The sequence below is a fragment of the Centropristis striata genome, chromosome 19 (genome assembly GCF_030273125.1).
Source record: "Centropristis striata isolate RG_2023a ecotype Rhode Island chromosome 19, C.striata_1.0, whole genome shotgun sequence".
Classification (NCBI taxonomy): domain Eukaryota; kingdom Metazoa; phylum Chordata; class Actinopteri; order Perciformes; family Serranidae; genus Centropristis; species Centropristis striata.
In genome coordinates this window covers 19,958,584-19,973,547 of record NC_081535.1, presented here as the reverse complement: position 1 = coordinate 19,973,547, position 14,964 = coordinate 19,958,584, and the positions used below count along the sequence as shown (strand labels likewise).

Genomic DNA, 14,964 nt, shown 5'->3' with positions numbered 1-14,964 from the left:
TAATGTTAAGCTTAATAGCTTAGCTAACATAGATAGCTAACTGTGGTTAGCAAACTGTTGCTAGCTAATGTTAGCTAGATGTAATGCACCAAATGCCTAAAAATATGACTTAAATGACTTATGATAAATAAGTATACAAAGACACAACTACAGATATGATGGTAATATGTAATAATACATACCCAACACAGAAAGATCACCTGAAACAGAAAGATTACCTCAGTTTTCTTGAGCTCTAGTATTGTTTACCTCAGATCTCCACGGCGACCATTGAGCACTGTTAACCACTTTATCCAACAATAACAGATGTGCGGTGGCACCCCTAAATCATCATGTACTGGGAAAATATTTTGCATGTGTTGTTTGTACATATATTGGAACACTTTTAGCACCCAGCCATATCAATTCAAGAATTGTGTTTTTTGATGCACCCTAATGAACAGGCTACCAGTGGTTCTGGTAAAAAAAAAAAAAAGAAGCCATTTCCTAGCCATTGTTTCACGTAGCATAAACAAATGTGATCTTTTTTTTAATTTTTTTTAAGTAATTGTATTTATTTATTTATTCTATTTATTTTCCCATTATGGCTATGTTACACTCATAAACACATACAAAAAGTGCAATTTTAAAAAATAACATATTTTCTACTTTTGTCCCTGTTTTTCCATTACACTCATGTACACAACAAAAACACACACACAGAAACCCAACAGACTGCACTGCACCTTTGCTAATACACACAAGATCTCACATTAGCTTTTTGTTTGTTTTTCTTATTTGTCCCCAATTTTGTCATATGTCATATCACCCAATGTACTAAGTCCTGTCTAGTCTCGTCTCACCTTTAATGCCTCGCGTCACTAAATAAAACAATAATAATAAAGTCAAATGCAGCCATGTATGCAGTCACATTCCTGTTCATATTGCTCTTACTCTTCTCATAGAGTAACTTACTTGCTCTTTGACCTTTGACCACCAAAATCCTTTTAACTGTCGCTGCTTAGAGTCAGTATGTTTTTCAGGTCGCCGTCCCACTCTCAGGAATGCACTGAGGGAATTTCAATCAAATTTGGTACCACTTAGACTCTTAGATGAACTGATTAAAGCTCAAAGGTCACTGTGACCTCACAAAACACGTTTTTGGCCATAACTCAGAAATCTATACGCTAATTATGTCAAAATTTCACCCAAAGGTCTAATAGGATAAAATGATGAAGCGATGACATTTTATATCCAAATGGTCAAAGGTCAACATCACTGTGTAATCATAATGTTCTGCAAAAACACATTTTTCAAAGCTATAACTCAGGAACAGAAGGGGGAGGTTGTGACTATATTTCACTTTTGCTCAGACATTGAATTGGTGACACTAATCGTTGGTGTCCACATTGAAACTGTGGTGATTTTATAGATCTTCTGTGCTGCTGATCAGAAATGCAAGTGACGCATCCATGTTTTTATCATAGTTTCTTTGCAGCAGCATCGAAATCAGCATTTTTGGAGCTGATTTGTTTTTTAAATGACACAAAAATAGACATAGAGTAGATCAAGAACAACAAAACTTCAGTCAAGTCAAATCAATTGTATATCTTTGTATCACAAATCAGAAATGTACCTCAACGCGGTTCCCAATCTGTCCAGAAAACAACATCCTCTGTCCTTATTGTGAGCGGCTTGGCTCAGGAGGTCGTCTAGTAATCTGTTTAATCCCCTGCTCCTTCAGAGAGAGTGTCGAAGTGTCCTTGAGCCAAACACTGAACCCTAACTGCTCCTGATGAGCAGGCTGGCACCTTGCAGCCTCTGCCATCAGTGTTTGAATGGGTGTGTGAACTGGTGAATGTTGGCATGTGTTGTGAAGTGGTTTGAGTGGTCAGTAGACTAGAAAAACACAATATAAATGCATTACTTAGACCCTTGACTCAGATGAGTAACGACTCCCAGGCTTTGATCTTTGTCCTTCATCCTCCGATCTGCAGTGAGTTCAATCTGCCACAGCTTGTTGTAGAGAGGGTAAGCAGGGTTGTCCAGAGATAACCCTTAATGCCACCCGAAACACACCCGAAATGAACAGAGCACTGACTACCGATAGAAGATGTGACTTTTTATTGATTGGACACCAAATTCCTCTCCCTGGATGACAACCAGGTCAGAGGGGCCCTCCTGTTGCTCTAGTAGTCCACCACAAGCTTATTGTTTATGCTGATATTAAGCTTCAATTGATTGTCCTTGTACCACCAGGCAAAGACCTCTTTCAGACCTCTGTACTCCTCTGTAAAAAAAAAAAAAAAAAAAAAAGGTGAAACAGCATGTTATCACAGGAATTATTCACTGGAATTATAAATGTAAATACATGATCACATGACCGTGATAACTTCCATCCGAGTAAAAAAAAAAGACATGTAATACCTTTTTCTTTTCTGTTTTTAAACTCCTGTAAAGTCTTCAGTATATTTATTCTAAGACTCTGGACAGACATGGATGTAAACTGAAACTTAATGGTTGGTGGAGGCATACACCTTCAAGGCAGTTATTCTCATTTGCAGTTAATGTACAAACAATGTACATTTTTAATCATTTTATACTGTCAGGAAATTGTGCAAAACATGTAGCGAAGCACACATAGGGATGTCAATGTCAGTTATATTATTATACATAATATTATTATTTTTGTTTTGTGATTTGTTCTTGAAGCAGTTTCACCACCATTCACAATTTATTTGATTTTGTTTCCAGCTGTGAGCAGCACTTCCATTTCTCCATTTCTCTCACACACACACACACACAATGTGTGTATGTTTTTTTCTCCTCACTGGAATGCTCTTTAGTAGAAAGGTAACATTTTTAAATGTATTTATTGATGATTTATATAAGTTAGGAAAGAGTCAAAGAGTCTTTGTAGTAGAGGCCCAGATATCTTGACTATAAAATTTGCAGATTTTCAACCAGCTCTGTGTCACATGCAGATGAATGGCACCCAGTCTCAGCTCCCGCCAGTAAAAGTCTGTCAGATTCCTGTCATCAGCAAAGCTGTCCTACTAATCCCTCCTATGGGCCATGATTAAAAAACACTGGATCCTCCATTTCCCATGATGCAACCACATCATAAAGATTATTTAAATTGAAAAAAGCCTCTGCAGAGCCACAGAAGACAATACACAACTGTTTTCACAAGTTCACTAATATTTCTACTGAGCATCAACTTTATTTTGACATTTAAAATCAGTAAAGTGTCCCTTTAATGCAGGTTTTTCAACGTACTGATCTTGAGCTCTTTCATATGAAAAGCAGATTAGGTCATGGGAAATGTAATCTACTGAAAAATAGCTATTTTCTAATAGATTTTTGATCTGGAGATCGTATATATATATATATATATATATACATATATAGTTATATATCATAACTCCCCTGCCCATGCTCTTGAAGAACACTAAAGTCAGTAGGATCTCAAAATGGGATTTGAGACGAGAGAGGGTTGAGAAATCCTGATTTAACACTTTCAACTTTTATTGACTCCTTCCGTTTTATGATGATGTTTATTGATTTATTTTAACACTCATTACATCAGCATGAAATTAAGTGCTTTTGCTCCAACAGTCATTTCTATTCAACGCTGCATTGGGAATATTGAATCTCAAAAGTTCATGTAACCAAAGATGAACACATTATTTGCCATGTGCCTGTATGGCCACTTATACACCATTGCAGATTTATAACTCAGGCGTAGCAGCAAATTAAAGTCAGGACTAGAGAAGGATAAAAGATTTACAGTCTATTCACTAGAATGGTCTGCTAACAGTCGTTCAGCCTACTCACACCATTATATCCTTCATTAAATGAGCTGTAGAGGAGGGAATGAGATTTATCCTGCTGCTCTCGGGGCAAACAGGGCACAGTCTCTTCTTCACACTGACGCTCTGTGTTGACATTGGGGGGGATAAATCCAGCAGGATCGATACCAGCTTTTCGTCTCATTGATTTGCTCATACAACCTCGCCCTCGTCCCACCCTGAGGTTCTTCCGTCACGCTGACCCCTCTCCGTCACCTGTGGACGCCGTTCATTCATCTATCTACATATAGTGCCTATCCATTTCACCGGCTGGAGACGGTGACATTGTACAGTGAGAGCAGCTCTCAGAGGTCTCATGATGTCATGTTTTAATAAAGGAGGATAAAAGGAGCGAGTCAAAAGTGATTGAAGACTGTATAAATTATTTGTATGGACAGAGCTGCTGATACTTGGAAAGGTGAACAGCTCTTCACTAATGCTTGAAATCACAGAGACACAAATTAACTACAAGATCAAGACCCAACAAATCTTCCAAATTAAATGTCAAGCATTAGCATTTTCTGATCTGACCACTTAATTTGCAAGACATCATTTCTCAGCACCTTCCAAAACTGTTTGAAAAATAAAAGTTTTCTAACTAATGTTTGGTCAGGTTTAGGCATCAAAAATTCTCATTTTTTGACTTAAAATGTGTTCCGTCATCATGTTTATAATAATAATTACTCAGGTAAGGTTTGGGTAGACTGAGGTCATTGTTTAAAAAAAACAACATCAACAATGTTGATTGTACATAGGAAATGGAAAACAAACAGTAGTCGTGTTTCCATTAAAGTCGAGATTAATTTTGAAGCAAAATTTTGAAATGTTGCATTAAAGAAAATGCAAATTATCTGGTTTAGAGCCTGTTTATTCTGGTTCAGAGCAAATAAACAAAGCTGCATTAATGTACTTTTGGTCAGAAGATGGCAGTGTAATGTATTGCTGTAGGCTAATCCGTCAGTAAACAGTAGAAGAAGCAGAGATAGTGAGAAAGAAACAACAACAACATAAAGGAAGTTGCTAATCGGACAACATTGTCCACCCATAAGAGAAAATGGAAAGAATTTTCAGGAATTTGATTAAATTGGGCAACTTAAAATTGTTCTTTCATGTCAGAGCGGAAACAGCTGATCAGTCATGTGAGTGAAATGTAACCTGGGTATACCCATACTGCCTTGCACGCTCGATTTCATTTCAAACCTGCATGCAGTCTGGTAACTACGGCTGTTCCTTAGCCCTGTTTTAGGGATCCAATCACAGAACGGGGAGGGACGGCAAGACAATGATGCGTACTGCTCGACAGATGGAAGCTTGTAGTTTTGTAGTTTTCTTACGGATCCAACATGGCTGCAGCAGACGCAAAACTCTCTTTCGATCTAGCTGTAGACGGCGTTTTAAATAGTTTAGAGCGAAAGTTGATTTTAAAAGAAGAACAACGTTTGACTTTACACTCCTGTTTCACCACGAAAAAGGATGTTTTAGCCTTGCTTCCAACAGGATTTGGCAAAAGCCTAATCTACCAACTAGCCCCGCTACCGCTCGCTGCTGTAAACTATTTTTTTCTCCCTGTACGTATCAAAACAGATTCATGCATTTCAAAAGATGTAAGCATCAATGGCCACATGCGCGTGCGTCCTTTACGTTGGCATCGATGTTAAGTAAAACATTGACTAGATGGCAGCATACCTGAGAACTGTAGAGGAAACATGAATGAATTATACAGTAGAAATGGATATGGCACCACCACTCAGGCTTGTAGCCAATTATTTTCCAGTGGCCACACGCGGTATTGCAGTGATATATCATGTATGTAAAACAGTACAAACATTATTTTTGTTATAGTTTCCTCGAGCAGAGAGAAGTGATTTAAAATTTCTGAGATATCATAACAATGTAAAGTCTATGGGCTGAGCAGGAGAAACAATGCTGCACATATTCAGTGGGACTTAGAAAACCTTTTTGCCGGATGCATCAGGCAACACCTGTCATTGGACTGAATAGGCGCTATCTTTGTGTTGGTATCTAGTTAATTAATTTTCAAACATCCATAGGGGGAGTCCTAATAATTTACCTCTTAGAAATGAAGCAAAAGCAGCTATCTGAGGCCATTAAATGCACTGACATGTGGAAAGATAAAAGCTTTCCCACGATTTCAGGTGGTTCTGCTCCATATCATCCATATCTGGAAAGTTTCAGAAAGCTTGAACAAATACAGATGAAATGAATGTGAATTACAGACAGAAGGCCTGGTCCACATCAATAAACATATTTATGTCACACTACTAAGAGTCATGTTTTGTACTGCTGCTGAAGTAAACCACTTAAGTTCAAACTTTTGTTGATTCTGTGTTTTTGCTGAAATTACTTGCTGTTTTTTGGAGAAAATTCTCAGAAAACTTGTTTCATCCACTGAGTTTGTTGCTTCAAACATCTAAAATGTTTGTTGTCTAATCCATTGCTCTCTAATGATGTGATACATGACATATTCTTGGCTGTAAAGTTATGAAAGTTTGAATTATAGTCGACTGTCTGTTAAACCAATCTGAGAGTGAACAGTCCAGTATGATATAACTGACGTGCGTAAATGCTGTGACATTTCTTTCATTACTGAGACAATGTCACAGATGAGCGTCATTCAGAGTTTTTTTTTATGATTGAGAGCCAGTGGGCACCGAACAGGAAGAAAGCCTTTCTGACCTTTCACTGTGGCGGTGTTTTGTTTCCATCACTCGATCAGCGGTGGTCTTTGTTTATTTCTGTCCTTCCTCGGGGCTAAATAAGACCCCGCTCTGCCAGAGAGGAGCCTGGGTAATGAGGCTTGTGTCTTTGGAAGCTTTACATCCAACAGGTCACGGGTCAACTCGGAGGAAACTGGGAAAATGCATATGAAATTGGAGGAATCTATATTATATTTCTGTGTGTGTGTCCTGTAATAGTATCTACTGGTATCATCATGACTTCATTAAAAAAAAATAACAAACCCAAGACAATAAAATGTTAGAAAACAAGTCAAGAAAACGTTTTGTCTTGAACTTTTTGTAAAATTTTACATTAAAGGCTAATTCACAAAACTATACATGAAATACAGTTACAGTGGTGCAGTGAATGTGAGTTGCTATAAATTAGGACTCATCAAAACGTAGCATTAACCAACTCCGACTAGGGCCCCACATCTACACGGTCGCCCATAAAGTTGGAATAATTTTATTTTCAGACAGTTGATTGTGGTTTCATTTTGATTGTGAAATGTTTGGAAGAGAAGATATACACTTAATCTGTCAATAATAAACCACATTTTCACAATCATTTCATGGTAAGAGGAAAAAAATATTTGATCCCAACTTTATGAGCGACCATGTATACGCCTCGGCTCCATAGAGTCTCATGCAACTGTGTTAGATTTTCTTTATTTTCTTGCTGGTTTTGTGGATTTCGAGCTAAGCATTGCTAATCAACTTGTCTAGGGCACGTGTAATATGGGGCAGTAACATTTTAACCACTTCGCTGTTGTTTAAGTTCACATATTAGACTCTTCCTTCTGAAATCAATTCTTCGTTTCATTTCAAAATTTTGGTAATGTGCGCTGTGTGCTAGCTCCCACAGCTTGATGGAGCAGCGGCAGCAGACCTAAAGGGTCGGGGCTTCATAAAGGTTCAATCAAAGAAAAAAAATGATGCTGTGTGGCAGGAAAAAATATGTATTAGTGTAACTGAGTATAATTCTGTGAAATTGTAAGATTTATAATCACTCTCTGAAGTTTAATCTTGTGTTTCCTGCAGAAGTTAGAGCAATTAGAACAAGTAAAGGTTGTGACGCCATTGAGAGGCGACCAATTGAAATGGAATAACAGATTTCTCTGTTTTAATATCTATCTATGAAAGCAAAGACTTAGCTCCAGGTGTGTGTGTGTGTATGGCTGTGTGTCTAGGGCAAATCCCACTGACTGTTAGTCAGACTGACCTAAGATTTCGTATGTGGCTTGCACATGGCACGAAGGTGTACATCCTCGATTTTGAAGATTTTTTCATTTATTTTTCAAAATATCATCATTATTTATGTAGGACGTGTTGCGACATTGCACTGTTTCCGATCGGACGCCTTTTAGGGGAGCTCCGCCCTGTTGTGTGATAGGCCTACACCTGGTCAGTAACACAATTCACTCTGGATTTCCACGCCTGACTCATCTCATCTATAAGTCTATTTAGCCTACCTGTCTTTCGGAGTTTTAAAGTGCGCCACAATGTTCGATTTTCCAATAATATTCTAATAGTTTCCAGAGACTATCAATGTTCAATGTGTATGTGCTGGATGGTGTGCATACCTTATGAAAAGTAAGTGTTTTATGGAGTTACAGACGTACCACTATACGAATACATACCTACGGGCACTGCACTAGTTGTTGAAAATTTAGGAACACAACTCAACAAAACACATAACATAGGCCTCGTTGTTCTAAGACATTTCAGTGTGGAAATGTTACATATTATATCTTTAAGTCAATGCCACATTTCTGTTATGCAAGACCATGCAAATCCCTGAGGTCCTAATTGGTGATAATAGATTTTAGTATACTTTTTTTTTTAAATTACACTTAAAAATAACCTAAAAGTTGTTGTACTTGTAAAAAGTGTGTCTTAAATGAAAAGCCAATGTCCAGTTGAACTTTTCTTTTCTTTTTATAGACAAATTGTTTAGTTGGATGCAGCTGAACATCCGTCCTGACCACGCAGTGTTTGGTGGCCCTTGGCCTTTTCTCTTCCCTCTGTGCATCAGAAGCCTTTAAACATCACTGTGAAGCATCAGACCCAGCACATGGATGTATACTGCTGGGGTTCAATGTATGACTTCAGTGCAGACCAAAGGTTTGCAGAGTTAAAAGCATTTCTTCTGCCACTCTCTGATATCTCCCTTATTAGCCCCAGACAAAGAACATTGATTCTCATGCAATTATTTTTTCCGCTAGACCACCACTGGATGATTTCCTCCATGCTTTCTAAATCTGTCTGCTGGGGTCAGGGCTCAGTGTGTGTTTCATGTGATTCATGCAGCATGTAAACTTCCCGGTACATACAGTTTTTTCACTTTTTTAATCTTCTCTCTGCTGTTTCCATACAGTCTGTGTATACGTACGTGTGCTTTGATCAGTCAGAGGCTTTTTTCCCACAGCATGCAGACTCAGGGTGATGGGGCAGAGGTGGTGGGTGTTAGTAGGAGCACCTCTCCTGTCCACTCAGGGTGGGAATGAAGCAGGTAGTGGGTGGAGGTCTGGCTGAGAGATTAGCCCTCCTCTGTCTGAGTGATCCCGGGACTGCAGCAAAGGCAGGGCGGGCCTCTCTTCTGCAGCTCCTCACGCACCCATTAATGTAAACACGATCAATATGTTTGTTGTGAGACCTGCACAACTAAAAGGAGAGAATGAAACCACAGAACCGTGAGGTGGGAACATTGTCTCATTCTCACTGTCTTTCTATAACCCATCACGTCTCTACGTCCTTTTTCTTCTGAACTTACTTACTGTATCATATTGTATACTGTAGCTGTATTTTATTATTGTTTAAACACCTTAGCAGCACGGCTGAACGTTTAAGCAATGCAGAAGTACATAAAGTCCACTTCCTCTAATGGCTGCTGGATGCTTTTTTGAAGAAAACTGTATAAAAGAAAAACTATCTTAAACTATTACATTAACATTAGTCTCAGAATGTCTTATTTATTTAAGTTGTAATATATGGAATATTGTATAATTTATGTAAAAATGCTTTAAAATCAGTGGCACATTATTATTTTGGAGGCAAATATTGTACTTTTTACACAGCTTTAGTTACTTTCTGGATTTAAACTATTCATACAACAAAACTAATTAATACATTATGATATCTTATTATGTATTAAGATACACAGGGGGGTAAACAAGTGGTTGAAATGAGCTACAACATTACCAGCTACAACAATAATGTGATTAGAATTAGAATAATACTAATTATTCTGCAAAATTAGTATATTATAACTATATATATATTATGCTCGTACTTTTATTATTTTAACTTAAGTAAAATATCTCTATACTTCTTCTATCATTGTTAAATAAAGAGAGTTATGATAAGCTAGTTAAGTTGTAGAGAGTTAAAGTCATAACTCTGTCTCTTTTGGAAAAAACTTGTTCCTAGGATTTAGTTTCCAAATTATCAGACAACCCGGTATCACCTGCTAATAGAAACTTAAAGATGGAAAATTACTTTTTGAGCACAATAAAAAAAACTTGACCAGTTCTGCATCAAGGTACTTTCACCCTTATAACTTAACCTTAACAGAAAAAAAAACTTCCCGACCTGGAAAATTCACATGAACTCCCACTGAAGTCAGATGAACAACTAGAAAAGCCAGCTAAAATTTTGCAGTGTTTAGGGCATATTATGCAGAAACTTTTCGGACAAAGTAAATTTTGGGTTTGTGTTAAACTTTTTTTTTTATATTAATTCAAGTATTGCATATCATTACTTGTCCAGATATGTAATATGTCATATGGTCTTAGGTTATACGCATTAGTTTCTAGAGTGACATAGATTCGTTAGAAAAGGTATGTATTTGCATTTACCTGTTAGCAAGTAAGGTAAAGCAATATTGTAGTGATTTTAGGAAATGAAAGCAATAAAATACAACACATCATCTTTATAGCGTCCATGTTGTTTCCATATTACGACTTAGAGTTCACAAACACACTGAGGTCGAAAGAAGAACTTCCCAATTAGGGAAATGTAACAGTCCGAGGAGCACTTGAATGCACCATTAGTTTCACTGTCTTTTAAAGCCTTTTACCAACTTTTAGTTGTAATTTCTGCCATCGTCAGTCCTGTCTGACATGTCTGAACCAACTGCGGCCCCTCAGCAGAAGGGGACTGCTGCTGTGCTCTTGTTTTCTACGTGCATTTCTGATAACCTCTCAACCGGAAAGATTGTTTTAATGGCATCCCTTTCGGTCGTCAAGAGAGACCGCAATTCATATTTGATAAGCATTTCAGTGTTGTGTCACTTCTGTGGCTCTGTGCTCAAGTTCACAGGCTTTTTACCCAGAGAAAAATCGGCTTTTGAAGGTTAGGAGCATATTTGAACCTTTAATTCTCAGCAAGGTTAGGTTAGTTGTTATTCATCCCGTGTGCCAGTTTCTGTATGTGAGTATTAATATTCTGTCTGTTCTCAAAATGGAAAGAAAAAAAAAGGGCTGACAAATTTTCTGACAGTTCTTCATCCTTTCTGTGTTTGGTGACCTCTGTGAGCTTTTGAGTACAGTTATTGTGTTTTTGAAGAATAAATAGGTTGGGTGCAGCCATTTGTTATTGTACAGTAACAACTATGCATCTTTATAACGACTGAATGTAATCCTTTTATGCTTGATTTTGCCAAATTGCAGCCAATACTGTTAGAATATGTTGCCTCTGTATGATCGTCTGATCCCAGCTGGTCCGTCCGCTCTGGTTTCCATGCCTGCACTTTTCTGTCTCTGCCATTCCTCACCTGTCCACCAGATGCCCTCGGTGTGCCCCCCCCCCCTGTCCTTCACACCTGCGACTCTTCCCTAATCAGCTGTGATCCGCTGCCTGCCTTCACAGCTGCTCCTCATCTCCAATTAGTGCTCCTGTTGCCTGAAATCTGTTTCCTGACGTGTGCTACCTGTTGTCTTCCTGCGGCTTGTTTGTGTCTGCATGCAGCGACTCAAGTGACAATGAGAATATCGTGTAAATCTGCTGAGCGGTGTGTGCATTAAATTCTGTATATTGTGTGTGTGTGTTTATGTGTACTTCTCTTCTTTCATAATGAAGAACAGAAGAAGTTTTTAACCAACTCTATGAGGACGGTTTTGTAAGTGAGGACCAGCTGAAATGTCCTCACTTCTTCAAAGGCCTGTTTGAGGGTTGAGACTTGGTTTTTAAGGTTCAGGTTACAATTAGGTTTCGGGTAAGAGTTGTGATAGTTAAAGTTCGGGTGATGAGGGTCCTCACGAAGATAGAAGTACGTGTGTGTGTGTGTGTGTGTGTGTGCGTGTGTGTGCGCGTGCGTGCGTGCGTGCGTGCGTGCGTGCGTGCGTGCGTGCTTGCTGCCATTACTGTAAGGCAATGTTTTAAAGAGCCAGTCAGATGTGGCTTTTACATTTCTGCATTGAAAATACCAAAACTGCAGAGTCCAATTTTCCAAGTTTTATTCAATATTCTGACCCAAAGAAATCCATAATTTATTTGTTACTTGTGCATTTCATTTGGTAACCTGTCAGTGGTGTCATATCCACATGATTGTACTCAGTAACAGTCATACAGCATTTTTTCAGCCATGCAGCATATTTTTTTCATTAATTGCTTATGTTTTGCAGCACAGTAAAGCAGTAAAGACCTAATTTATTGTTATATTTCAGTATCCATCCAGCTTAATAAATGTGTGATTTTGGCAGGTGGTTCATGCCAGCCACCAAGCCAATGCATATGGAAACGATATCACATTAAAACATTTTCTACAGGTAAATCAGCAGCTTCATGTTTCATTAGCTAACAATACTTCATTAGAATTTCGTTTGGACAGTGTCAAGGCCTTCATATTGTCCATACTGGCTAATTGGTGAAGCTTACAAAAAGGTCAGAATGTCTTCTTCCTGTAAAAATTACCTCTGGACTTTCGTTAGATCTCACCCTCAGTGTGAGCAGTGTCCCAGCGTCCCGTCACAACCTCTGAGCGTTGGTCTGAGAAAAAGGAGACATATTTTCTAAAGGTTGAGCTGCTTATCCACACTCGTTCTCTGGGCGTCTTGTGGGGATTGTGCTCTAACAATAGAAGCTCAGAGGAATCTGACGGAGCTGTGGCACGGTCCGATCTTTGTTATGTGACTTGTGGGCCCGGGAACATTTGTTCTCCTTCATCCCTCGATATGTGTGGGATGAACAGATCCTTCCCAGGAGAGTCCAAACTGTTTGCTTGCTTCATAAACTCTCTCCATCTATCTGCTTCATTCTTCTTGCCATCCTTTTATTTCTCTCTTGCCAACCTTCTTATTTTTTTGTATCTGGTAAATCTCTTTAATCTTTGTTTATCTCTATTTAGTTTGATTTGGCTTTTTTTTCCCTCCTTCCACCTCCTGTTATTACAGTTTTGTTTGCATGTAATCATGTGAGTGGAGTTCATACAGGGACAAACCCACACCAGCACAATAACGAGCGTGGACTCACACATCGCACAGGGTTGCTTTTAAAAAGCAGTGTTGAAATATGTGTTGTTACATGCCTGCCTTCCTAAGAAACCTGAGGCTGAAATCTGGTATAATATGTAACCATCCTATTGGTGTCTAAGAATCCTATAATGTTGTTTGGTTGAGCCATCCACTGCTTTGGTACACACTGAAGTATCTCTACACTATTAGAGGACATGCCATGAAATTTGGTCCTAAGATAATGAATTCTGAAGACTTTAATGATGGTCAGACTTTTTCTCAAGCTCACCAGCAGGTCAAAGTTATCCCTTATTCAGTAAAACATCTTGACATTTATTGTTCTGGCATTTTCTGAAGATTTGTGTTTCCCAGACATTATTGTTCCCTGCTAAGCATCACTATTTTGGGACGGTAAGGATTTTTTTCAGTGGGGTTGTATGAGGTCCTTATCCAATGTCAGTGTTAGGGTTGGCCTGGTGCAAAACTTTCAAAAAGTTTGATGTTAAGCCAAACTCCAGACCGGACTTGATACTGAATTGTACAACTAGGTGACTCTGCAGACATTATTAGAGCGCACAAACTCCAGTTTGGTTTTCTAACCGAAAATAAACAGAAGAAGTCTTCTTTGGCTACATCCAGACTGCAAGCAAAAGTGGCCCACATCTGACTTTTTTTGCTCATATGTGACTCAGATAATAGTTAATGTGGAGTAAATCAAATATAGCAGTAAAAAGTAGTAAATACTCCATTCACGATATCACTTTTCCATTTATTTTAAACTCGACTGTAACTGACCCTTAGCAAGGTCCGTATAGGATTTTTTTGTTTTGTAAATTTTCTAGGTGTTTTACAATGTTGTGATGCTTTTATTTTGAAAAGGTGCCGTCACGTGTGAAACGAGTGCTTTCATTTTGAAAGGTAGTGACAGGAAATAACAGGTGGAACGGTTAAATGAAAAACGAACGGTAAATAATAACGAGTGCGTTGTAATTCATATAAAGTTGATATAAAGTATCAAAAAAGCTTCTATACTGGCTGGCTGACAGGACACAAGGTGTGTTAAAGTTTTTTTTCTTCTGTCATACAATATTAGTGGCTATATTTGTTGTCTTAACTATAGTAAAAGTGCTTGTTTGCTAAAGCGCTAATGCTAATGTTTGTTATTGTTTTCCCTCCTCGTAGTTCTTACGGTGGATTCACAAGGTGACCAATGAATGTATTTTTATTTTCATGGAGCGATTTTAAATAAATCTTGTGAACTATCAGTTAAAGAGTCGACCGTCATTCAGCCAGGAATGCTACTAAACATACATTAAAACAACAGAAACAATATAGAGCATGTATGTTATACAGTAAAACAGTAATTTATTAACTTTAGGCAAAAAGCAATGCGTGTTTTTGACAAGGTACCGAGGTAACTCGGCTAACTCAGATATATGTAAATCGCCTTCAAAATAAAAGCACTGCGGTTGTATTGATTTCTATTTTCTGATTTTCTCACGCGAAATGCCCAGGTCTGCTCTAGAGTGTGGTAGGATATCGTGCGCTAACTCGCCCCTGTTGCCAGCCAATACAGCCCAACTCCTACTCCCTTTCTCAGGGACATGGGTCCCCTGAGATGAGATGTCTTACCGTGAGAGTCTTGTGGAGAGGAGCTGACAGATGTAGTCAAAGGTATGCTTTGAAATGTTGTATGAAATCTGTTTCTGTGAAGTCATTAGCGTCACGATCCGACCACTCCTGACTGACTCCTCATCCACACACACCTCCATACAGACGTAGCAGCCATTGCTCCACAAAAAGCCATTTTTAAACATACTGCTCTCTTTCTCCTCATCTCTCATCCTCTCATAACTTCGCTGGCTTCCACCGTTAACACTGACTTCAGCAGCCTCCATGTTCACCTCTGTATACAGCGTGCCATGTGTGACGTCTTTGTTATTG

General features: G+C 38.5%; 1 long non-coding RNA gene across 1 annotated transcript in view; it reads left to right on the top strand.

Annotated features, from left to right (window-relative positions):
* The window catches only part of LOC131992287 (uncharacterized), a 119,115-nt gene extending 104,476 nt beyond the window's left edge, over positions 1-14,639 (top strand). The window contains exon 3 of the long non-coding RNA XR_009396209.1: positions 14,535-14,639. This is a non-coding gene — a long non-coding RNA (uncharacterized LOC131992287). The remainder of the gene's footprint in view (positions 1-14,534) is intronic.
* Positions 14,640-14,964: the final 325 nt, after the last annotated feature.